At 37.4% G+C, this 24,918-nt stretch overlaps 1 pseudogene; it reads right to left on the minus strand.

Moving 5' to 3' along the window:
* Positions 1-17,450: 17,450 nt before the first annotated feature.
* Positions 17,451-18,246, minus strand: LOC132420914 (small ribosomal subunit protein eS1-like; annotated as a pseudogene).
* Between the last annotated feature and the right edge of the window lie 6,672 nt (positions 18,247-24,918).

Raw genomic sequence — 24,918 nt, forward strand, 5'->3', positions numbered from 1 at the left:
TCCATGACTGTCCAAAAGGAAATCCTATTTCCTATAGCCTCAGAGTTGAAATTTATGACAACCAAATCCAAAGTTTTATTCTCTCATGTTAAATTTAGGCCACTGATTGGGAAAGAGTTGGACCTTTAAAGTTGGAATGAGAAGATCTGGCTATATTTTAATTAAACTGAGGACCTGGAACTTCCAGATTCCCCTGAGCCTCCCTTGCCAGTCGAATCACCTTTCCTTCCCTATGTAAGAGAGTTACATTCTTCTTGCCTGCAGAATCTGTAATGACTGTTTCAGAGATATCTTTCTTGTAGGTGAATGCTGATCCTTAAGACCACCCCCCACCAAACAGTATGAAGTTCCTCAGAAAACTAAAAACAGAATTACTGTAGGATCCAGCAATCCCACTCCTGAGCATATATCCAGACAAAACTATAATTCAGGCACCCCTATGTTCATAGCAGCACTATTCACAATAGCCAAGACATGGAAGCAACCCAAATGTCCATCAACAGATGAATGGATAAAGAAGATGTGGTACATATATACAATGGAATACTACTCAGCCATAAAAAGAACAAAATAATGCCATTTGCAGCAACATGGATGCAACTCAAGATGATCATACTAAGTGAAGTAAGTCAGAAAGAGAAAGACAAATACCATATGACATCACTTATATGTGGAATCTAAAATATGGCACATATGAAACTATCTACAAAACAGAAACAGACTCACAGACATAGAGATCAGACTTGTGGTTGCCAAGGGGTTGGGGGAAGGGAGAGGGATGGACTGGGAGTTTGGGGTTGGTAAATGCAAACTACAACACTTAGAATGAATAAACAACAAAGTCCTAATGTATAGCACAGGGAACTATATCCAGTCTCCTGAGATAAACCGTAATAGAAGAGAATATTTTAAAAAGAATGTATATATATATATATACACACATACATATATATACACATACATATATATATATACATACATATAGATATACATATAGATATACACATACATATATATATATAACTGAGTCACTTTGCTGTACAGCAGAGTTGGCACAACATTGTAAATCAACTTTATTCAATAAAAAACAAAGACCAACTCCCACCACCTCTATTGATTTTAGGCCTGTACTACAGCTCAGCACTGAGTATAACCCAGATGCACAGGCACAGAATATAAGGTTTATCAATTCATATCAGTAGAAATTTGGGGAGTATGGATAAGAAGAGATCTTAAGGAAGGCAACAAAAGCAAAAATAAACAGGTGGGACTACCTCAAAAGCTTCTGCACAGCAAAGGAAACCATCAATGAAATGAAAAGGCAACTTATGGAATAAGAGAAAATACTTGAAAATCATATCTGATAAGGAGTTAATCTCAAGATATATAAAGAACTCTTACAGCTCAATAGCAAAACCAATCCAGTTAAAAAATGGGCTAAGGAACTGAAAAGATGTTTTTCCAAAGAAGATATACAAATGGCCAACAGGTACATAAAAAGGTGCTCAACATCACTAATCATCAAGGAGATGCAAATCAAAACCACAATGAGATATCATTTCACTCCTGTTAGAATAGCTATTATCAAAAGGCAAGAAATAACAAGTGTTGGTGAGGACGTGGAGAAAAGAGAACACTTATACACTGTTGGCGAGAACGTAAATTGTTGCAGCCACTGCGGAAAACAATATGAGGGTTCCTCAAAAAAGTAAAAATAGAACTACTATAAAATCCAGCAATCTTACTTCTGGGTATATATCCAAAGGAAATGAAAACAGGATATTGAAGAGATATCTGAATTCCCTTGCTTATTGCAGCATTATTCACAATAGCCAAGGCATAGAAACAACCTAAGTGTTCATCAAGGGATGGATAGATAAGGAAAGTGAAGTGTATATTTATAAAAGAATAGTATTCAGACATGAAAAAGGAGAAATACTGCAATTTGCTACAAATAGATGGACATTGAGGGCATTATACTCAGTGAAATAAGCCAGACAGAGAAAGAAAAGTACCACATGATATCACTTATACGTGGAATCTAATTTTCTTTTAAGTTAAACTTTAAAACAGAGAATAGAAAAGTGGTTTCCAGGGACTGGAATATGGGGGAAATAGGGAGAGGTTGGTAAAATGGTACAAATAAAATTAAAAAAAGAGATCTTAAGTATGTTAGACCAGGGTGAGAGGAATATAACATTTGATTAGACTGAATTTCTAAATATGGATGCATCAACTAGAGATTCTGAATACAATGCATTAGCTCAAGAAGATGGGAATGACTTAGTTTCTAGATTTGTTGACAAAAATCTGGGCTCAATAGTGGTCTATAATCAATGAAGCTAAGATATCAGAATTCCTGTGGTACACTGTAAGGCAGTGTTTTTTCAGTCTTACCACTATTGATATTTTGGAGCCAGATAATTCTTTGTTGGAGGTTGAGGGAGACTGGATTGTAGAATGTTTAGATGTATCCCTAGCCACTACCTACTGGATGCCATTAGCACCTCCCCCAGTTTATGACAAGAAAAAATGTCTCTAGACATTGTCAAATGTCCATAGGGGGAAGCAAAATTGGCTCCACTTGAGAACAATTGCTATAGAAGAAGGTATCTGGAGGCTTATGGAGATATGAAACCTGGAGTAGATTTATTATGAATGGCCTACTGGTTATATCACCTAGGAGAGTCCAGAGTACATACCCTTCATCAAGGCTTTGAGAAATAAGTTGGTGAAGGCAGTGTCAGCATCCTAGAAAGGCTCTGTAGTGGCAGTTGTCCGCAAAGAAAGCAAAAGATGCTGCCATGGAATTAGGTACTCTGAATTCAATGGGTGGTAAAATCCCTGAGTGACAAGATACAAGAAGTAATTAGAATGATTTTGTCTGTAGAGACCTTTAGTGGTGGCTAATTTATGATGGGGTCCCTAGGACCGTGGTGAGCCACCTACTTCGTTTGTATAAGCAAGACAAACAAAAACCAAAACTTGATGTGATCACAGAGGTTTGACATGAGCTGATATAATAGATGGTCATATTTCCTTAACAAATTCCCATACTTGAGCCAAATCACAGACCTAGAGTCCTTTTTAAAAGGGAGAGAACAGGTGTGGAGGGAGAATAATGGCTTCCGAAAGATGTCCATGTCCTAACTCCCAGAATCCGTGAATGTGTCTTGTTACATGGCAAAGGGGAAACCAGATTGCAGAATTAAGATTTCTACTTACTTGACTTAAAATAAAGAGATTATCCTGGATTATCTGAGTGAGCCCAATGTAATCAAAGATCCTTAAAAGATGGAAGAGGGAAACCACAAAGTCAGAACCAAAGAGATGTCATTGTGAGAATGATTCTAATGGTCCCTGCTGGGTTTTGATTTTTTTTCATTCTAACTATAAATTTTAATACTATATTTTAAAATAAGTCCCAGTTCATGAAGCAACTGTAAAACAACACCATAGCATATCTAGAAAATAAAGATAATGAATATGAAAACACTATATTGAAGAATTTATGAGATTTCTCTAAGGCAGTGCTTGGTGGAAAATAAATAGCTTTCAATACCTAGAGAAATATGCAAACAGAAAATGGCAAACTATTTAATACTGACTCATATTTTAAAATTTTTAAATAAAGAACAAAACAAAAATTTTAAAGACTATTAAAATTATTAAAACAGAATTTAATGAATATGACAACAGAAAAACTAAAGCAGGTAATTTGAGGCCTAGAAGCAGTAGGCTGAGGAACAGAACAGAAAGAAATGTTAGAGGAACAGAAAGAAAAGCCATGAGGCTGAAGCAGTGAGAATAAGAAGGAGATCAGAAAAGATGAGTCCAAAGAATAGGAGGTACCCATCACATAGGGTCTTGCAGGTGATACAGCAGACTTTGGCTGCTGCATTGAGAGTGGGCTTCAGGGAAATAGAGAGGAAAACCAGCTCAAATATTAATGCAATAATCCAGGGGAAAGAGGATGGTGGCAAAACAGAGATGGTGAGCCACAGTTGACTTCTGGATGTATTTTGAAGTAGGGCCAATAGGATTTATTGTTGGAACTGTTGTGAGAGAAATAGGGGGAAATGAAAGGGTGACATCACTTGCCTGAACAGGTAGAATGGAAATGTTAGTGACTTGAGATGAAGAAAACTAGAAATACAGCTAGTGTGGAGAGAGGTCTCGAGTTCAATTTTAGACAAGTACATTTTCAGATGGCTATTATATATCCAAGTGCAGTTGCCAATTAGGTGGTTAGACATGTAGGTTTAGAAACAGGGGGAGAGGTCTGGCCTATAAACCTGGGAGTTATCAGTCTAGATGTTAAATGCAATGAGTAAGGGAAAGATTGCTGTGTATATTATGCTGCCTGTTGTGTAAAAACAAAGGGGGCGATATATAATCATACTAACTTGCATATGAATAAAAATCTTTGGAATTACACATAATAAATATGCATAAAGATCTACATATGGAAATCTACTTAGCAGCCTGTCACTTGTTGATGGAGAGGAACTGGGCAGCGTTTGGAGGGAGATAATGATTGCATATTTTCTACATCTAAAAAAATAACCTAGGCATGTTATTAAAGATACCATTAATTTAAAATAAATAAAATAATATAAAACAAAGTCTAAATTAATGAAAAATTAAAGTACAAAGTTTTACAAACAAAAATGATTAAACAAAATAGAACAATTGTTAAATGTATATTTCTGCTATAACTATTTTGAGGATTATACTTACTTAAAATTACTTCTTATACAATAAATCAAGAATCATTTACTACAAATTCATATTATTTAAAGCTAATTCAAAAGACTCTTGAATGATTTATAATACCTTTAATCAAATCAACCTAATCAGATGGTATTTTGGTTTTCTTGTTTTTTTTTTAATTTTTGAATTTTATTTATTTATTTATACAGCAGGTTCTTATTACTCATCAATTTTATACACATCAGTGTATACATGTCAATCCCAATCGCCCAATTCATCACACCACCACGCCCACCCCCTGGCTGCTTTCCCCCCTTGGTGTCCATACATTTGTTCTCTACATCTGTGTCTCAGTTTCTGCCCTGCAAACCGGTTCACCTGTACCATTTTCTAAGTTCCACATATGTGAGTTAATGTACAATATTTGTTTTTCTCTTTCTGACTTACTTCACTCTGTATGACAGTCTCTAGATCCATCTACGTCTCAACAAATGACCCAATTTCGTTCCTTTTTATGGCTGAGTAATATTCCATTGTATATATGTACCACACCTTCTTTACCCATTTGTCTGTCGATGGGCATTTAGGTTGCTTCCATGACGTGGCTATGGTAAAGAGTGCTGAAATGAACATTGGGGTGCATGTGTCTTTTTGAATTATGGTTTTCTCTGGGTATATGCCCAGTAGTGGGATTGCTGGATCATATGGTAATTTTATTTTTAGTTTTTTAAGGAACCTCTATACTGCTCTCCGTAGTGGCTGTATCAATTTACAATTCCCATCAACACTGCAAGAGGGTTTCCTTTTCTCCACACCCTCTCCAGCATTTGTTGATTGTAGATTTTCTGAGGATGCCCATCCTAACTGGTGTGAGGTGATACCTCATTGTAGTTTTGATTTGCATTTCTCTAATAATTAGTGATGTTGAGCAGCTTTCCATGTGCTTCTTGGCCATCTGTATGTCTTCTTTGGAGAAATGTCTATTTAGGTCTTCTGCCCATTTTTGGATTGGGTTGTTTGTTTTTTTAATATTGAGCTGCATGAGCTGTTTATATATTTTGGAGATTAATACTTTGTCTTTTGATTCATTTGCAAATACTTTCTCCAATTCTGAGGGTTGTCTTTTGGTCTTGTTTATGGTTTCCTTTGCTGTGCAAAAGCTTCATTATGTCCCATTTGTTTATTTTTGTTTTTATTTCCATTACTCTAGGAGGTGGATCAAAAAAGATCTTGCTGTGATTTATGTCATAGAGTGTTCTGCCTATGTTTTCCTCTAAGAGTTTTAGAGTGTCCGGTCTAACATTTAGGTCTCAAATCCATTTTGAGTTTATTTTTGTGTATGGTGTTAGGGAGTGTTCTAATTTCATTCTTTTACATGTAGCTGTCCACTTTTCCCAGCACCACTTATTGAAGAGACTGTCTTTTCTCCATTGTATATCTTTGCCTCCTTTGTCATAGATTAGTTGACCATAGGTGCGTGGGTTTATCTCTGGGCTTTCTACCTTGTTCCATTGATCTATGTTTCTGTTTTTGTGCCAGTACCATATTGTCTTGATTACTGTAGCTTTGTAGTCTAGTCTGAAGTCAGGGAGTCTGATTCCTCCAGCTCCGTTTTTTTTCTCTCAAGACTGTTTTGGCTATTCAGGGTCTTTTGTGTCTCCATACAAATTTTAAGATTTTTTGTTCTAGTTCTGTAAACAATGCCATTGGTAATTTGATAGGGATTTCATTGAATCTGTAGATTGCTTTGGGTAGTAGAGTCATTTTCACATTATTGATTCTTTCAATCCAAGAACATGGTATATCTCTCCATCTGTTGGTATCATCTTTAATTTCTTTCATCAGTGTCTTATAGTTTTCTGCATACAGGTGTTTTGTCTCCCTGGGTAAGTTTATTCCTAGGTATTTTATTCTTTTTGTTGCAATGGTAAATGGGAATGTTGCCTTAATTTCTCTTTCAGATTTTTCATCATTAGTATATAGGAATGCAAGAGAGTTCTGTGTATTAATTTTGTATCCTGCTACTTTACCAGATTCATTGATTAGCTCTAGTAGTTTTCTGGTGGCATCTTTAGGATTCTCTAGGTATAGTATCATGTCATCTGCAAACAGTGACAGTTTTACTTCTTCTTTTCCAATTTGTATTCCTTTTATTTATTTTTCTTCTCTGATTGCCGTGGCTAGGACTTCCAAAGCTATGTTGAATAATAGTGGTGAGAGTGGACATCCTTGCTTGTTCCTGATCTTAGAGAAAATGCTTTCACTTTTTCACCATTAAGAATGATGTTTGCTGTGGGTTTGTTGTATATGGCCTTAATTATGTTGAGGTAGGTTCCCTCTATGCCCACTTTCTGGAGAGTTTTTATCTTAAATGGTGTTGAATTTTGTCAAAAGCTTTTTCTGCATCTATTGATATGATCATACGGTTTTTAATCTTCAATTTGTTAATATGGTGTATCACATTGATTGATTTGTGTGTATTGAAGAATCCTTGCATCCCTGGGATAAATCCCACTTGATCATGGTGTATGATCCTTTTAATGTGTTGTTGGATTCTGTTGCTAGTATTTTGTTGAGGATTTTGCATGTATGTTCATCAGTGATATTGGTCTGTAATTTTCTTTTTTTGTAGTATCTTTGTCTGGTTTTAGTATCAGGGTGATGGTGGCCTCATAGAATGAGTTTGGGAATGCTCCTTCCTCCGCAATTTTTTGGAAGAGTTTGAGAAAGATGAGCCTTAGCTCTTCTCTAAATGTTTGATAGAATTCACCTGTGAATCCATCTGGTACTGGAGTTTTGTTTGTTGGAAAATTTTTAATCACAGTCTCAATTTCAGTGCTTGTGATTGGTCTGTTCATATTTTCTATTTCTTCCAGGTTCAGTCTTGGAAGGTTATACCTTTCTAAGAATTTGTCCATTTTTTCCAGGTCTTCCATTTAATTGGCATAGAGTTGCTTGTAGTAGTCTCTTAGGATGCTTTGTATTTCTGTGGTGTCTGTTGTAACTTCTTTTTCATTTCTAATTGTATTGATTTGAATCCTCTCCCTCTTTTTCTCGTTGAGTGTGGCTAGTGGTTTATCAATTTTGTTTATCTTCTCAAAGAACCAGCTTTTAGCTTTATTGACCTTTGCTATTGTTTTCTTTGTTTCTATTTTATTTATTTCTGCTCTGATCTTTCTGATTTCTTTCCTTCTGCTAACTTTGGGTTTTGTTTGTTCTTCTTTCTCTAGTTCCTTAGGTGTAAGGTTAGATTGTTTATTTGAGATTTTTCTTGTTTCTTGAGGTAGGCTTGTATAACTATAAACTTCCCTCTTAGAACTGCTTTTGTGGCATCCCATAGGTTTGGGGTCCTCGCACTTTCATTGTCATTTGTCTCTCAGTATTTTTTGATTTCCTCTTTGATTTCTTCAGTGATCTCTTGGTTATTTAGTAACGTATTGTTTAGACTCCATGTGTTTGTGTTTTTTACGTTTTTTTCACTGTAATTCATTTCTAATCTCATAGCTCTGTGGTCAGAAACGATGCTGGATATGATTTCGATTTTCTTAAATTTGCTGAGGCTTGATTTGTCACCCAAGATGTGATCTATTCTGGATGATATTCATGCTCACTTGAGAAGAAAGTGTAATCTGTTGTTTTTGGATGGAATGTCCTAAAAATATCAACTAAATATATCCGGTCTATTGTGTCATTTAAAGCTTCTGTTTCCTTATTTGTTTTCATTTTGACTGATCTGTCCATTGTTGTAAGTGAAGTGTTAAAGTCCCCCACTACTATTGTGTTACTGTCGATTTCCTCTTTTAGAGCTCAAGGACCTTGATTATCTAGTGATTCCATGGGACATTATTCTGGCCTACTGCATTGATGGTATCAGGCTGATTGAAATTAGTGAGCAGGAAGTAGCTAATATCCTTGTACACCTTAATAAAACTCATTCATGCCAGGGGGTAAGACCACAAAATTCAGGGCTTGAAAACTCAGTGAAATTTCTAGGAATTCTAGGAATTTCTGGGATACATTGAGATAATCACTACAAAGTGAAGGACAAGTGGCTTCAACCAGTAAGGAAAATGTATAACACCTAGGGTACCTCTTTGGGTATTGAAGCAATCTATTCTTCATTTAGGAACATGGATTTGATCCATTTACTGAGTAATCTGTTAAGACTGCCAGTTTTGAGTGGAAACAGGACAAGGAAAAGCTATGCAACAGGTCCAGGTTTCTTGCTCTTCAAGCTGTTTTGCCACTTGAGCCGTATAAGCCTGCATACCAATGGTGGTGAAGTATCTATGACAGATATGAATGCTATATGGAGTCTTTGGCAAGTCCTATAGATAAATAACAGTGAAGACCTTTTGAATTTTGGAGTAAAGTTATATTGTCTTTTGCAGATAACTATTGCCCTTTTGAGAAACAGCTTTCAGCTTGCTCCTGGGTCCTAAAAGAGACTGAATGTGTGATAATGGGCCATCGAGTTTCCATGTGACCTAAGCTTTTCATGACAAAATGACAAGCTTTTCTCATAGCATGTGTGCTGTCTGGCTCATGAAGTTATAAATTTGGATGTGTACAACAGCACTTCATCATCAAGTATGGGGCCCAAGCAGCTCTTGGAGGCACAAGCAATTTGCCCAGACGAATTACTCAAGACTCCTGAGGTCCCTACTCCTGTTACCAGACTTCTTTTCCTCGATCAGCACCTCTAGCTTCATGGTAAGTCCTCTATGATCAGCTCATGGACAAACACAGAGCTTGTTTACAAGATGATTCTCTATTATATCCCAGTAACAATTTAAAGTGGGCAGCTTCAACACTGTAGCACCACACAGGGGTGTTCCTAAAGAATGGTAGTAAAGAGAAATCCTCCCAGTACAAAGAAATTTGAGCAATGCCCTTTGTTATTCATTTCTCTTGGAAGGAAATGTAGACAGAGGTATGGATCTATACGGTTTTGTGGGCAGTTGCTAACAGTTTAGCTAGATGATCATGGAGTGAGAAGACACAAAATTGGAAAACTGTAGACAAGGAGGTCTGGAGAAGAGATAAGTAGATGTAATTCTCCAAATTGGCATAGAATATTAGGAATTTTTTGTGTCATATAAATGTTCATGAAAGGGCTACCACAACAGAGGAGACTTTCAATGATCAGAGGGACAATATAACCCTCTATAGGTTGTAGATGAAGGGCTTTAGGTGCTTGACAAACTTTGCAAGGCTGGGAAAATGTCCTCAGTATATTGTACATGCTTTGAATCAGCAATCAGTATATGATGTTATTTCACCCATAGCCAGGATATATGGATTTAAGAACTACAGGGTGGAAATGGAACTGGATTCTCTCATTATTACCCCTAAAAATCCACTAGCAAATTTTCTATTCCCAATATTATAACTTGGACTTGCTGCTTTAAGATCTTAATTCCTAGAATCAGGGGACACAACAATTATTATGAAGTAGAAACTACCAGTGCCATCTGGCCACTATGGGTACCTCATGCCACTGAACCAATAGCAAAGGAGGGTGTTACTCTAATAGGTGGGGTAATTCATTCTGATTATAAAGGGGAAATTATGTTGCTACTACAAAATGGGAGTAAAGAGGACATGACTATAACCCAGAATATTCTGTGGGTGTGTTTCGTAGTACTCTTATGTCCTCTAGCAAAAGATAATGAGAAACTACAGAAACCCAATACGACAAGACTGCTGATGACAGATGCTTCAGGAGGATTTGAGTAATTCCATTGAGCAAAGAACCACAACCGACTGAACCACTTATTGAAAACAAAGAGGCTAAGGAAATTTTAGTGGAATAAGAAAGATATAAATACCAATTATGGCCAAATCATCACTTGTAGAAATAATAACTGTAATGATTACACTCGTCTTCCTTATTGCTTTGATTTGTTTATATTTACATACGTTAATGAATTATTCTTATCTGTTCTGTCTCTTAATGTTGTATTATCTAACATTAGATTTTTTTTTTTTTTGGTGGTACGCGGGCCTCTCACTGCTGTGGCCTCTCCCGTTGCAGAGCACAGGCTCCGGACACACAGGCTCAGCGGCCATGGCTCACGGGCGTAGCCGCTCTGCGGCATGTGGGATCTTCCCGGACCGGGGCACGAACCCGTGTCCCCTGTGTCGGCAGGCAGACTCTCAACCACTGCATCACCAGGGAAGCCCTAACATTAGATATTTTAATACAGCATTAGCATTTGCATTACAGGATTTCAATGGGGCAAGTATAACTTAGCTAAAGAGGGTTAAGCATCATTTAAAGATAGTTAAAATGATATACGAGACTTGAGTCTACTCTTTGGGAAGAGAGTTTTTTGGTCTTTGGTTGTCAAAGGATGGTTGCATTGTGCTAATTAAAAGCATGATGTCCTTATATTACATATTGAGTTAAATGCAGTTAAATGGAATGGGGCATATTTGTCAAATTTCCAAAGGGGTTGACTCTGTTAGATTGTTTGTTGTCAATTTAGCAGTATCTTCAAAATCCCCTTTTAGGCCTGGAAAGTATGTTTCCTAAAATCTCCTTCCATACATGGTTCTGGATTAGAGTTTTCCAATGAGAACAACTTTCTTGAGATTTGGAAGGTAAAGTAAAGCAAATGAATTTTTGGAAAGTTATTATAATCCCATGTGGTAGGCTTCAAGACTTCTTCAAGAGCTTTCACCTAGCAGTCATACTGGTTTGAAAACTCCCCCCATAAGAGGTATGCTTCTTTCTTTATTCCTTTCCCTCAGTCTGATATTTGTGACTCTTTCTTGATTCTCTAGCTTCAGCCATCCAGATTGATAATCCTGCAGCTCTTTCCATATTTGTGTAAGCCCTGTCTTCATTATTAAACATCAGTTACACCCATCAATACTTGCAATGTCTCAATGTTTTTGAACAAACTCAGACTGAGACAATGAGTGATCCTCTATTGCCAGTTTATATTCAGTACTCTTGGCCTCTGTGGCAGTTATGTCCAGTGATGTAAAACTGCAAGTGGAAGATGGATACCATAGAAATTGTTTGGTAAAACCAGAAAAGGTGCCAGAGCCCCTGATAAGCAGGTCCTCTGAAGAAGCTGGGAGGAAAACTAAAGGGAGATAAGGGATATGGACCAGAATAAAATGATGGAGGGCACTCAAGCATCCAGAGTTGACCCTCAGTACACTGATACCACACTGCAAACACAAATGCTTCTTGGCTTCACCTGCTGGGAGGAATGAATGCAATTACTAACATTCTTTCCAGCTTTTGTCAGAAGAGGTTCATAAGAAGTGCAGTTGAGGCTACAGATAAAAGGTATCAACAGTGTTAGTTCAAAGGGACTGAAAAAGGCACAGCCTGAAAATGGGGTACAAATATACATCCAGGTTTATTACAGATCATAACTAGAACTAGGGCAAAGCTTATCACCCATAATATTAAATTAACACACTGAATTATAATCAGCTAATGCTTTAATGAATTTAGCAACCACTATATTACTTTGGTTCACAAAACGAATATATTTCTCATCTCAAATTCATTTCTCAAGTCCACCATGTGTATCCAATTTAGAGTGTAGAGTTTCTCACTTAATAGAATTTATATCCCTATCACTATTTACCAAGCAATGCTGAAACTGAAATGATTTATTTAGCAAGGACCTTCTCTTGTTCCGTTTTATGGGTGTAATAATTTGGTTTAATTGTCAACTGTAAAAGTGATAGGATTTAGAGAACTTAGTAATCTGTCCTTTTTATGGTAGAAACACTTCACCATGGCCTATTTCCAATGATGTGACTAAGTGGAGGCACAATGATTTTCTTAAAGAGAAAAAAAAAGCAATTGTATAAGCATCTCTTTTTTGTGTGTAAATCCTAAGCCATGCCCTAATTTTAAAGACTTCAGCAAAAAGAAGTTGAAAGATTAATATTATACCTTGGGTGCACATTTATCCATTTAAATTAGCAGCCCTCAACAATTTTTGATCATACTACTTGACTGTATTGGTGGCAGATTCTGCAACGAGTTGGATTGGATCCGGCTCTTATTCTGGGCAATGATCACAAAACCCACAGGAAGCAATTGGAGATTCAACAATTTTTATTGGACTATGCACTATGTGAAAACACTGCCCAGTTTCAACTGATAAACACGCTTGTATGTGTGCATGTACATGTCCAAACCACACATATTGTGTACACATACAGGCACATCACAAAACAGAAAGTGAGTCAAGGGAATGTAATTTACTTCCAGCTGAAAAACCAAAGCAGTTTTCAATTCATGTCACAGGCCAGATTGTAGCAAAAGCTCCCAAGGCTCCTCCCACTTCTGTCAGCTCCCAGCTGTGCTACCCTCGAATGGGATCTGTTGACAAGGCACCTTCTGGACACTTGCTGACAAGGACAAGAAGCTTATGGGTTTTGAATGGAAAGGATTTGCTAAAAAAAGCTTCAATCCAAGCCTTCACCCCTTTCTCCCAGAGGTCAGGGCACTAAAGTCCGTGGTAGCTTGGAAAACCACTCGGTGAACCAATGAATTATTTACATTTTAGAGCTTGCTCCTTGACACTGATCTCCAGGTAAACCCAGTAAGGAAATTAAGCTCATGCACCTACATTTTTGAAATGAAAATGCAGACTGAGAAAGCTTATTTTTTCAGCCATATTAGTGTGGCTGTCTGGTCCATTGTCAAAGACTGATTCTCACCTACTCTAAACCTCAACACATCATCCTGGTGAAATTAAGTCTACCAAGAGCCAAGCCTCTTTTTCTTCTATGAGTAAATTCTGTATAACTTTAGTTCTTAGCCAATATGACATATTACTTATTCAAATGTCTTTGATTTCCTTTTAATTCCTTCCTTGTGTCTAACATATGATTTATTTAGTTTGTAATTGTCATTAAAAAGAAGGTAGTGAATACCAGTAAAAAATGCTCTTTTAAGATGGAGATAGCTTTATTTGGGCTTAATTCTTAAAAGGAATAATTTTATCTTATGAAATTCTGATTATTGCTCTTACTCCATCCATGTCTTTGAACTAAGCTGACCTGCTGACTCTTATTTTGGCTAGTGACCTTTAAAAAGAAAATAGTTTCAGGTCTCACAGAGCTCTTCCAGGATAGATGATCTTAGGTGGCTTTAATTCCATTGTCTCTCACCCCTAATCCACTCTCCGTGCTGTCTGATTTGCAACCTCTTGGCTTTGTCTCTTGCTTCCAATATTTCATTAACTTCTTCATTATGCTAATAAGTCTTACTTTTACTGATTTTTGACCTTCAGCACTTCCTGGGTTGGGCTGAATCATTTAGGACTCCTTTGCAAGTGACAGAAAGCACTTGCTTGGGCAAAATGGGGAAGTTATTGGTTCCGCTCACCATGGGAAGGTCAGAAGCAGCAAGGGAGAAAAGGTGAGTGGGGACGTTTCACAAGCAGTAGGGCTGGCTCTCTCTCCCTCTCTCTCCATGTCAGTTTTATTCTCTCCTGCACACAGTCTTCTTCCAGGAGGTGAAGGACATGCCATGGCTTCAGGTTTACATTCGTATAGTTTGAGTACCTAACAGGAAACACTCCTCACTCACAGGTTGAGTTTCCTGAATTTGGGGGAAGAATTCTAATTGGGGCAGCTTGGGTTCTGATCTGGGAAATCAGGTATTGTTGGCTCAGCTTGGGCAGATATCTCTCCCTTGACTAAACATTATGGGTAGGGAGGTATTATCATGTTGAGAGATGACAGTAACCATTTCTTCTTCATGATGGAGCATGGTGGAAAGAAGAAGGGAATTTCTCCCCAAAGAAGGGAGTTGTATTACCAGAGGAAATAAGGAATATTAGACCTCCTCCCAAACCAATTAATATTCACAAAACAAAATTATACTCATTGAATTTTAAGGGTAAGTCATAGGCTTTAGAGTCAGACAGATGTGAGTTCAAACCCCAACTCTGATACTTGCTGTTCTCTTGGACAAGTCATTTACTACTTCTGAGTCTTTATTTCCTCATCTGTAAAATGGGAATAGAATACCTAACTCATAGGTTTGGAGGAATTGTATGAAATACTAATCAGAAAGTATTTAGTAGACTGCCTATAGAATACTTAATAAAATATAGAATGCTATGAGATGCTTCATAAACTCTGGCTGTTATCATGGTGCTCTGTGGTTTCTGCTTCTGATTACTCTAATAACAACCCCACATAACCAGGTCTGGCTTCTGGATCCAATCTGGGAAGTAGTTGCCAGGCTTATATTCCTACTGGGATTTTCAGTGGGACCTCTCTGAGGAGATTACACAAGAAAGTTTTATTTTCTCCTCAATTTTTTCACTGCCAAAGAAATTATGAGAATAAGCAGAATGTTTTGTTACTGGATTTACATAGAAAAATAAAAAATGATATATTTGTTTATCAAATAATTATCTAAGCAACAAATATACATCCAACATTGTGTTCTTTGGGTAGGAAATGCCAAAGAAATAGAATGTATGGTCCTTTTCTTAGAGATTTCTGTTGGAGCAATGACTAATAGATAAGAAATAATCTGGAGATGACTTAAGCTATATAATGAAAAGTTGATTTGGTTCATGTAGTAGGAGTTAAAGAAGGAAAGACCCATGTGCTTTGTTTCCTGGAGGGAATTTGAGTTTGACCTTGAAGAAAGGATGACATTTATCAAGATAAAAGTAGGCATTACAGGTGAGTGCCAGTGGAAAATGACTAGAGCAGATATCATTGAGTTTTGAGGGAGGGATTGCTTTCTAGAAACCCTCCTCTTACCTCACCACAGATTTTACTCCCAAGACTATGAGAAGTGAATAAGGAAGCATCACAGCCCTAGGGATCACAATAAGAAACAAAAGCAGATTCAGGAGGTGTTAAGGCATACGTATGGTATGTGGAGGGTGGGGAAGGGTAGATACATAGTTTAGGGGTTAGGGAAATATACAGTGTGAAAGAATAAAAATAAACAAAGATGAGGTCCAAAATATGGCTATACTTTTAGTGACTAAGATACAATGGAAATTAAGGGAATTAAGGTCATCGGACTTGAGAAAGTCAAGGAACTGTGAAATAGGTACGCTGGATGATGGAAGGGATGCTGAAGTCATGAATAATAAGGACAGGTAGTGAGATAAAGAGGAGGACTGTGACACAGTTGCTGAAGACATAGAGGAAAGTTTGACCTGGAGTTGATCTGGGGTTGACAAAAAGAAAAACAACTAAAGTGGGGGCAGGCAGGCAGGATGGAACTAGAAGCTATTTTTGGCAATGGCAGCAAATGATTGACATGAAGCCGAAATGGGGAACTAAGAAAATGCCAACCCCTCTTCACCTAGTGAGTTGGGGATGAAGGGTAGGGCATGGGAGAGGGAGATGGTCTCCAGTAGAGTGGACATGGAGGAAAGAGAAAATATGTCACTAAAGGAAAACTAGGGTTGAGTTTAAGCAAGTTGATGCTGAAGTTTGACTATGGGCATTTTTGTCAACCATTGAACAGAACATTTAGACAGAACACTGAAAGGGCTATCAGAGGAGAAATTGAAGTTGGAGAGAAAGGATGGGATAGGGCTGGATAAGGGTGGGTCTGTAAGAGTATCTTACTTGCCCTTGAAAGACAGCTCAAGTGGTAACTCTTCTTGAGAGCTTTCTCTGCCTCTCCTCTACCCCAGGTGTCCCTCCTCATGTCGCCTTAGCGCTGAACATTCATAAATGGATATATTGTAATTCTTGGTTTGCTCATCTGTCTCTTCCCCTGTGCTAGAGGTTTCTTGAAAGGTTTATGCCTCTTTCATCTTTGTGTTCCCAAACTTGACACAGTGCCTAGGCATAGATAATTTTTAACATTTCTTTGTTGGATGAAGAAATGAAGAAATGTGAATGTGGTAGTGATATACACCCTTAACACATAACCTCTTAAATTAACCCATCTCCTGCTTATGCCAATGTTTGTTAGCCTGACTTTCTGTCAGTCTCTAGAAGAGCCCTGTCCAATAGAAATATAATGTGAGCCACAAAACTGAAGCACAGGTATAATTTAAAATTTTCAAGTTCACACACTATGGAGAAACAAGTGAAATTAATTTACTAATATTTTATTTAACCAAATGTATAAAAATATTATCATTTCAACATATAATCACTATAAAAATTATTAATGAGATATTTTAGTTTCTCTTTGTTTTGTACTCTAAAATCTGGTGTGCATTTTACACTTATATCACATCTCAATTCACACAAGGCACATTTATTTTTAATTTTTATTGAAATATAGTTGATTTACCATGTTGTATTAGTTTCAGGTGTACAGCAAGGTGATTCAGTGTTTTATATATATATGTACATTGTTTTATATATATGAACATAAAATGTATATATTCTCTATATATATTTACATATATATTCCTTTTTAGATTCTTTTCCATTATAGGTTATTGTAAGATATTGAGTATAGTTCCCTATGTTATACAGTGGGTCCTTGTTGGTTATCTATTATATATATAGTAGTGTGTATATGTTAATCTCAAAGCCCTAATTTATCCCTCCCCCCCACCAGCTTTCCCATTTGGTAACCGTAAGTTTGTTTTCTATCAGACTAGACACATTTCAATTGTGAAAGAGGCACATGTAGTAGTGACTACTGTATTAGACAGAGCAGTTTTAGATTCTAGAACATACCTAGTTCTTTCCCTTTTATAAAAAAAATCACAAATAAGCTCTTTTAGTTGTCACCATTAAAAGTCTGAATTTTAAACAGATTCTTGGACTGGTGACTCATATCCATCAGCTCATTCGACCTTAACACCTGTCTCATCTCCAGTAGCTTTTCCAAGAACTATCACCTTCACCATGAAGCTCCAGAGTTTTCCCAATTCAAATTTGGGCTTCTTCAGCATTTTTACTTTTCTAACAAAGAATCATGGAGCAGAAAAATATATTGGCAAGCTTTTCCTATGCCTTTTCCAGTGCTGTCTGGAATCAATTTATTGACTACCTCTTTCAAGTCATTTATTTGTCTGCTCCTCTTGGGTCATGATTTCCATCATCTTCTTCCAGATTAGGAGGAACTGTCGGTGCTGGGCATAGGAGTTCTTCTGAATCTGATTGTTGCATTTTTTAGTAAAATGCACACAGAATAGATGAAGCAAATAACCATGGGTAGTCTTCATATCAACATGAACTTCAATCATGTTCTGCCATTTTTTGACCATGGAGCACATTTTGTCACAGGTAAGACCCATGCAATGGAAATTAGTTAGGCAGTTTTTGCCCTGAACATCCTCAATAATTAGCTTGAATTTTCTAAATGCAACTTCATCACTCTGCAGATCAGCAAGGCTCACTTCAAAAACATGACCCTTGAGGTCATCAGATGCAATTTTGGTTGCTTGAGTTCTCGTGATTAGTGTTTTCCCAATATTTCTTATATTGAACATAGCTGGTGCTTTCACATCATACCAATCTTTCTTAGAAAATGGGTCAACCACTTTCTTCTTGCCCCCTTTGGCCACCTTGTGTAACGTGCTTGTTCTGGCCGACTGCCATAGTGCTGCTCAGTGTTCTCTCCCTTCTGATGGCCTCTACACCTGGAGGGTCCTCTGCTTGGATTACTCTTCCTCTAGCTCTTTTAAAAATATATACTTTTGGGGCTTCCCTGGTGGCGCAGTGGTTGAGAGTCCGCCTGCCGGTGCAGGGGACACGGGTTTGTTCCCTGGTACGGGAAGATCCCACATGCTGCGGAGCGGCTGGGCCCGTGAGCCATGGCCGCTGAGCCTGCGCGTCCGGAGCCTGTGCTCCGCAACGGGAGAGGCCCGTGTACCGCAAAAAAAAAAAAAAAAAAAAAAAATACTTTTGGATAAATCATTGATAAAAGATTATTCACACATATAATGTGCAAACAATATGTAAATATTCACATATATATAATGTATATTCATAGTATAGAAATTAACATAATGCAAGTTTATTTCTTGCACATTCAAAGTCTAATGAAGAACACACGGCCCGCCTCAGGCTGGTGCAATGTCACTCCAGTCTCTGCGACCGCAGGCTCGCCCCGCATTCCGTACCCATCCCTCCCCCCAGCCTGAGTGAGTCAGAGCCCCTGAATCAGCTGCTCCTTTAACCCCCTCCTGTCTGAGCGAAGAACAGATGCCCTCAGGCAACCTACACACAGAGACGGGGACAAATCTAATGCTGAACCCCGGGATCTGTGCGAACAAAGAAGAGAAAGGGAAATTTCTCCCAGCAGCCTCAGGAGCAGCGGATTAAATCTCCACAAGAAACCTGATACCCTGCATCTGTGGAATACCTGAATAGACAACGAATCATCCCAAATTGAGGATGTGGACTTTGGAAGCAACAATATATGTATATATTTCCCTTTTCCTCTTTTTGTGAGTGTGTATGTGTATGCTTCTGTGTGTGATTTTGTCTGTATAGCTTTGCTTTTCCCATTTGTCCTAGGGTTCTCTCTGTCCATTTGTTGTTGTTGTTTTAGTATAGTTTTTAGCGCTTGTTATCATTGGTGGATTTGTTCTTTGGTTTGGTTGCTCCCTTCTTTCTTTCTTTTTTTTTCTTTAATTACTTAAAAAATTTTTAATAATTATTTTTTTATTCTAATAACTTTATTTTATTTTATTTAATCTTCTTCCTTCTTTCTTTCTTTTTCTTTTTCTCCCTTTTATTCTGAGCTTTGTGGATCACAGGCTCTTGATGCTCCAGCCAGGCATCAGGGCTGTGCCTCTGAGATGGGAGAGCCAAGTTCAGGACATTGGTCCACAAGAACCTCCGAGCTCCACATAATATCAAATGGTGAAAATCTCCCAGAGATCTCTGTTTCAACACCAAGACCCAGCTCCACTGAACAATGAGCAAGCTACAGTGCTGGACACCCTATGCCAAACATCTAGCAAGACAGGGACACAACCCCACCCATTAGCAGAGAGGCTGCCTAAAATCATAATAAGGCCACAGAAACCCCAAAACACATCACCAGACGTGGACCTGTCCACCAGAAAGACAAAATCCAGCCTCATCCACCAGAACACAGGCACTAGTCTCCTCCACCAGGAAGCGTACACAACTCACTGAACCAACCTTAGCCACTGGGGGAAGACACCAAAAACAACAGGAACTACAAACCTGCAGCCTGCAAAAAGGAGACCCCAAACACAGTAAGTTAAGCAAAATGAGAAGACAGAGAAACACACAGCAGATGAAGGAGCAAGATAAAAACCCACCAGACCTAACAAATGAAGAGGAAATAGGCAGTCTACCTGAAAAAGAACTTAGAATAGTGATAGTAAAGATGATCCAAAATCTGGGAAATAGAATGGAGAAAATACAAGAAACGTTTAGCAAGGACCTAGAAGAACTAAAGAGCAAACAAACAGTTATGAACAACAAAATAAATGAAATTAAAAATTCTCTAGAAGGGATCAATAGCAGAATAACTGAGGCAGAAGAACAGATAAGTGACCTGAAAGATAAAATAGTGGAAATAACTACTGCAGAGCAGAATAAAGAAAACAGAATGATAAGAATTGAGGACAGTCTCAGAGACCTCTGAGACAACATTAAATGCACCAACATTCAAATCATAGGGGTCCCAGAAGAAGAAGAGAAAAAGAAAGGATCTGAGAAAATATTTGAAGAGATTATAGTTGAAAACTTCCCTAAAACGGGAAAGGAAATAGTTAATCAAGTCCAGGAAGCACAGACAGTCCCATACAGGATAAATCCAAGGATAAACATGCCAAGACACATATTAACCAAACTATCAAAATTAAATACAAAGAAAAAATATTAAAAGCAGCAAGGGAAAAACAACAAATAACACACAAGGGCACCCCCATAAGGTTAACAGCTGATCTTTCAGCAGAAACTCTGCAAGCCAGAAGAGAGTGGCAGGACATATTTAAAGTGATGAAAGGGCAAAACCTACAACCAAGATTACTCTACACACCAAGGATCTCATTCAGATTTGATGGAGAAATTAAAACCTTTACAGAAAAGCAAAAGCTAAGAGAATCCAGCACTACCAAACCAGCTTTACAACAAATGCTAAAGGAAATTCTCTAGGCAGGAAACACAAGAGAAGGGAAAGACATACAATAAAAAAAAACCCAAACAATTAAGAAAATGGTAATAGGAACATACATATCCATAATTACCTTAAATGTAAATGGATTAAATGCTCCAACCAAAAGACATAGACTGGCTGAATAGATACCAAAACAAGATCTGTATATATGCTGCCTACAAGAGACCCATTTCAGACCTAGGGATACATACAGACTGAAAGTGAGGGGATGGAAAAATATATTCCATGAAAATGGAAATCAAAAGAAAGCTGGAGTAGCAATTCTCATATCAGGCAAAATAGACTTTAAAACAAAGATTATTACAAGAGACAAAGTAGGACACTACATAATGATCAAGGGATCAATCCAAGAAGAAGATATAACAATTGTAAATATTTATACACCCAACACAGGAGCACCTCAATACATAAGGCAAATACTAACAGCCATAAAAGGGGAAATCGACAGTAACACAATCATAGTAGGTGACTTTAACACCCTACTTTCACCAATGGACAGATCATCCAAAATGAAAATAAATGAGGAAACACAAGCTTTAAATGATGCATTAATCAAGATGGACTTAATTGATATTTATAGGACATTCCATCCAAAAACAACAGAATATACTTTCTTCTCAAGTGCTCATGGAACATTCTCCAGGATAGATCATATCTTGGGTCACAAATCAAGTCTTGGTAAATTTAAGGAAATTGAAATCGCATCAAGTGTCTTTTCCGACCACAACGCTATAAGACTAGATATCAATTACAGGAATAAATCTGTAAAAAATACAAACACATGGATGCTAAACAATGCACTACTTAATAACCAAGAGATCACTGAAGAAATCAAAGAGGAAATCAAAAAATACCTAGAAACAAATGACAAGGAAAACACAACAACCCAAACATATGGGATGCAGCAAAAGCAGTTCTAAGAGGGAAGTTTATAGCAATACAATCCTACCTTAAGTAACAAGAAACATCTCAAATAAACAATGTAACCTTACACCTAAAACAATTAGAGAAAGAAGAACAAGAAAACCCCAAAGTCATCAGAAAAAAAGAAATCATAAAGCTCAGATCAGAAACATATGAAAAAGAAATGAAGGAAATGACAGCAAAGATCAATAAAACTAAAAGCTTATTCTTTGAGAAGATAAGAAGATTGATAAACCATTAGCCAGAATCATCAAGAAAAAAAGGGAGAGGACTCAAATCAATAGAATGAGAAATGAAAAAGGGGAAGTAACAACTGACACTGCAGAAACACAAGGATCATGAGAGATTACTTCAAGCAGCTATATGCCAATAAAACGGACAACCTGGAAGAAATAGACAAATCCTTAGAAATGCACAACCTTCCGAGACTGAACCAAGAAGAAATAGAAAATATGAACAGGCCAATCACAAGCACTGAAATTGAAACTGTGATTAAAAATCTTCCAACAAACAAAAGCCCAGGACCAGATGGCTTCACAGGCGAATTCTATCAAACATTTAGAGAAGAGCTAACACCTATCATTCTCAAACTCTTCCAAAATATAACCAAAGGAGGAACACTCCCAAATCCATTCTATGAGACCACCATCACCCTGACACCAAAACCAGAAAAAAAAGAAAACAAAAAAAGAAAACTACAGACCAATATCACTGATGAACATAGATGCACAAATCCTCAACAAAATACTAGCAAACAGAATCCAACAGCACATTAAAAGGATCATACACCATGATCAAGTGGGGTTTATCCCAGGAATACAGGATTCTTCATTATATGCAAATCAATCAATGTGATACACCATATTAACAAATTGAAGGAGAAAAACCATATGATCATCTCAATAGCTGCAGAGAAAGCTTTTGAAAAAATTCAACACCCATTTATGATAAAAACCCTGCAGAAAGTAGGCATAGAGGGAACATACCTCAATATAGTAAAGACCATATACAACAAACCCACAGCCAACATTGTTCTCAATTGTGAAAAACTGAAACCATTTACACTAAGATCAGGAACAAGACAAGGTTGCCCACTCTCACGACTATTATTCAACATAGGTTTGGAAGTTTTAGCAACAGCAATCAGAGAAGAAAAAGAAATAAAAGGAATCCAAATCAGAAAAGAAGAAGTTAAGCAATCACTATTTGCAGATGATATGACACTATACATAGAGAATCCTAAGGATGCTACCAGAAAACTACTAGAGCTAATCAATGAATTTGGTAAAGTAGCAGGATACAAAATTAATGCACAGAAAACTCTTGCATTCCTATAAACTAATGATGAAAAATCCGAAAGTGAAATTAAGAAAGAAACTCCCATTTACCATTGCAACAAAAAGAATAAAATAGCTAGGAATAAACCTATCAAAGGAGACAAAACACCTGTATACAGAAAATATAAGACACTGATGGAAGAAATTAAGGATGATACAAACAGATGGAGAGATATACCATGTTCTTGGATTGGAAGAATCAACATTGTGAAAATGACTCTACTACCCAAAGCAATCTACAAATTCAATGTGATCCCTATCAAACTACCACTGGCATTTTTCACAGAACTAGAATGAAAGATTTCACAATTTGTATAGAAACAAGAAGGACCCAAATAGACAAAGCAATCTTGAGACAGAAAAACAGTGCTGGAGGAATCAGGCTCCTGGACTTCAGACTATACTACAAAGCTACAGTAATCAAGACAGTTGGTACTGGCACAAAAACAGAAATATAGATCAATGGAACAGGATAGAAAGCCCAGAGATAAACCCACACACATATGGTCACCTTATCTTTGATAAAGGAGGCAAGAATATAGAGTGGAGAAAAGACAGCCTCTTCAATAAGTGGTGCTGTTAAAACTGGACAGCTTCATGTAAAAGAATGAAATTAGAACACTCTCTAACACCATACACAAAAATAAATGCAAAATGGATTAAAGATCTAAATGTAAGACCAGACACTATCAAATTCTTAGAGGAAAACTTAGGCAGAACACTCTATGACTTAAATCACAGAAAGATCCTTTTTAACCCATCTCCTAGAGAAATGGAAATAAAAACAAAAATAAACAAATGGGACCTAATGAAACTTAAAAGTTTTGCACAGCAAAGGAAAGCATAAACAAGACAGAAAGACAACCCTCAGAATGGGAGAAAATATTAGCAAATGAAGCAACTGACAAAGGATTAATCTCCAAGATTTACAAGCAGCTCATGCAGCTCAATATCAAAAACAAACAACCCAATCCTAAAATGGGCAGAAGACCTAAATAGACATTTCTCCAAAGAAGATATACAGATTGCCAACAAAGACATGAAAGAATGCTCAACATCATGAATCATTAGAGAAATGCAAATCAAAACTACAATGAGATATCATCTCACACCGGTCAGAATGGCCATCATCAAAAAATCTACAAACAATAAATGCTGGAGAGGGTATGGAGAAAAGGGAACCCTCTTGCACTGTTGGTGGGAACATAAATTGATACAGCACTATGGGGAACAGTATGGAGGTTCCTTAAAAAACTGAAAATAGAACTACCAAACGACCCAGCAATCCCACTACTGGGCATATACCCTGAGGAAACCATAATTCAAAAAGTGTCTTGTACCACAATGTTCATTGCAGCTCTATTTACAATAGCCAGGACATGGAACCAACCTAAGTGCCCATCAACAGATGAATGGATAAAGAAGATGTGGCACATGTATACAAGGGAATGTTACTCAGCCATAACAAGGAATGAAATTGAGTTATTTGTAGTGAGGTGGATGGACCTAGAGTCTGTCATATAGAGTGAAGTAAGTCAGAAAGAGAAAAACAAATACTGTACGCTAACACATATATATGGAATCTAATGGGAAAAAAAAAAGTCATGAAGAACATAGAGGCAAGATGGGAATAAAGACACAGACCTACTAGAGAATGGACTTGAGGATATGGGGAGGGGGAAGGGTAAGCTGTGACAAAGCAAGAGAGTGGCATGGACATATATACACTACCAAACGTAAAATAGATAGCTAGTGGGAAGCAGCCACATAGCACAGGGAGATCAGCTCAGTGCTTTGTGACCACCAAGAGGGGTGGGATAAGGAGGGTGGGAGGGAGGGAGATGCAGAGGG

This window comes from Delphinus delphis, chromosome 1 (genome assembly GCF_949987515.2).
Source record: "Delphinus delphis chromosome 1, mDelDel1.2, whole genome shotgun sequence".
In the NCBI taxonomy this organism is placed as follows: domain Eukaryota; kingdom Metazoa; phylum Chordata; class Mammalia; order Artiodactyla; family Delphinidae; genus Delphinus; species Delphinus delphis.